The following is a 2,411-nucleotide window of genomic DNA, read 5'->3' as shown; positions in this document are numbered from 1 at the left end:
CGCCAACACCGTTGTCGATAAAGAAAAAGTAAGTATGATTGGGAATATATATATATATATATATATATATATATATATATATATATATATATATATATAATTAGAATTAGAATTAGAATAAAATTGGAAACATAAATAAAAACTGATAGAAAGAAAGAATACTCACGGTAATTTTAGAAGATAATGTGCTGTTAGCCATATTCGTTTACAATATATCAATTAGTAAGGATAACACAATTAGGTAGGTAGTTAGTCATAATTAAAATAGTAACCATAAAAAAGTACCAAAAGAGTATAGTAAACTCACTGTTGTGCATGGGGTAGGTTTTTAAACTCACTGAATGACATTAATAATAATTTAGGGTCCTTAAAACGGCGTTCTTCTTTCCTATACTTGTGTTTTTCTTTGGCTGCAATAAATCAATGATGTTATTAATTGGGATTAGTTTATTAATTAATAAAGAAGAGACAAAAATAAGTATGCAAGTATGTACCTAAATCAGCATCAGTCGCAGTCGCTGGAGTTGCTGGTGCTATCTGTTTATCTAGCATGTTTCCTGCAACAACAATAAATCAACTCAAATTGTTAATAACTCCTTCAATCAATTGGTACTAATTAAAATTAATTGAAGAATAACAAGAAGAGAGAAATATATATATATATATATATATATATATATATATATATATATATATATATATATATATAATATAATGTTTGAACAAGGAAAAAAATTATCTGTTGTAGATTCCAACAATGTTATTGTCCAAACCATCTGATTCCTTTGAGTTTGTTTCATTTTTAATGGCACATATTAATGTAATTATCGTTATTTATGTATTGACATAATGACATGTATTACCACATGGATTTCAACTCCGGTTTCAGGGTTAACATTCCCCTCATTTGTATCGATTTTGAGTTTATAGTCCTTTTTGAGCACGAAATTATCAACGTTACATTTATTGAAAAAATTTGGTAGTTTATGTTAACTTTTTGGGCTATTTGTCCAAAAAAGTACTCCTCCGTACTATGATTAGCTGTTATGTATTTCTTAAACTATCAAACAAAATTGGATACAAATTCATGTTTTAATCCCGCAAATTTGCCGACTATAACCTAGTAACAATAACAATAACAATAACAATAACAATGACCACAAAAATAATAATGCACGTACCTTTTCTAGGGATTTTGTTATATTTCTTGGAACCATCATCATCGTCAATTGCAGATATTCGTTTATCCTTTGCTCTTTCTTCTTTTATGCTACAATCAATCAATTTGTTCAACAAAAATAAGTAAATTAAACCTCCATTCAATCTTATGAGTGGTGTTCTTATTCCAATTTTCTGGACCATTACATCTATCTATTCAGTGGTGTTCTTGATTCAAATCATACATAAAAAGAAAACAAAAATAAATAATTAAATTTCTGTTTTAATTAGGCGATCCTGTTTGGTTTGAGATTATTTTTTATTTTTTTAAATCTGTTTGGTTTGAGATTAGGCTGAATTGGTTGATGTCAAATCAACTAATTCAGATCTTTTTCGTTAGGGTTTTACGGTTGTGTTGTGCTACAACAAACTGAAGCGAATTTTTAATTAAAAACAGGTATTGTAGTTACAATTATAGAAATTTACCTGTAACTTGTATCGATTTCCATCTGGAACGAACAAACGAACGAACGATTGATTTAGGGTTGAAGGGGGTAGGATTTAGGGTTGAAGATGGTAGCGTAAGATTGTGGCGGGAATCGTGAAAGGGTCTAATTGTAGGATCTTGGGCTAACGAAGGAGTTTGTTTTAAAATATTGGTTGCTTGGGCCTCACGTAGTTGATCATTAATTTGGATCTAGGTCCAATTGTATATCGTATAGTATCTAATTTTATTTTTTATTTTTTTTAAAAGACAAACTCACACATCTATCTATCTAACTATCTATCTATCTATCTTACGAAACGTTGTGCTTTAAGTTGAGGGGTTCAACTTCAATAGCCGGAGGGTCTAGCTCAATAGCTGGCGGCTTTCGTAATCCGTATCCATCCAGAACTCGTTTATTGATCACCAAGTAACTAGAGGCCCATGTACGGTTTTCCATAATTAGTAACATATTCGTCGGCTTTACAAGAGATAGTCGGCGGCTTTTGTTTCTTTGTATCAGACTCGAATTCTATTTCCTTATCTTCGATGACTTTAGCTTCAAGCATACGAAATTAATAACCATAGCCGGTAACAAAATTTTTCTTGATCTCCATGTCACTTCGTATTCTGGAACATTCTTCATTTTGCACATCACAGCCGGCGACTCTTGACACTCTGGGCGTCGGCTATCTTGAATTTTCTTCTTTTTCCTGTTTTTATCCTGTTTCAACACATTTACTAAACCAAAACATTAAAATACCTTTTA

The 2,411-nt window shown here is 30.8% G+C and overlaps 1 long non-coding RNA gene across 1 annotated transcript; it reads right to left on the bottom strand.

Annotated features, from left to right (window-relative positions):
* Window positions 1–494: 494 nt before the first annotated feature.
* LOC139862006 (uncharacterized) lies at window positions 495–1,758 on the bottom strand. The gene is made up of 3 exons (XR_011764032.1): window positions 1,645–1,758; window positions 1,182–1,270; window positions 495–557 (listed from the first exon to the last, which is right to left on the bottom strand). It is a non-coding gene; the product is annotated as an uncharacterized lncRNA (long non-coding RNA).
* Window positions 1,759–2,411: the final 653 nt, after the last annotated feature.

The sequence above is a fragment of the Rutidosis leptorrhynchoides genome, chromosome 8 (genome assembly GCF_046630445.1).
Source record: "Rutidosis leptorrhynchoides isolate AG116_Rl617_1_P2 chromosome 8, CSIRO_AGI_Rlap_v1, whole genome shotgun sequence".
NCBI lineage: Eukaryota > Viridiplantae > Streptophyta > Magnoliopsida > Asterales > Asteraceae > Rutidosis > Rutidosis leptorrhynchoides.
The sequence above is the reverse complement of the archived record's forward strand: the minus strand, read 5'-3'. Positions and strand labels throughout refer to the sequence as shown.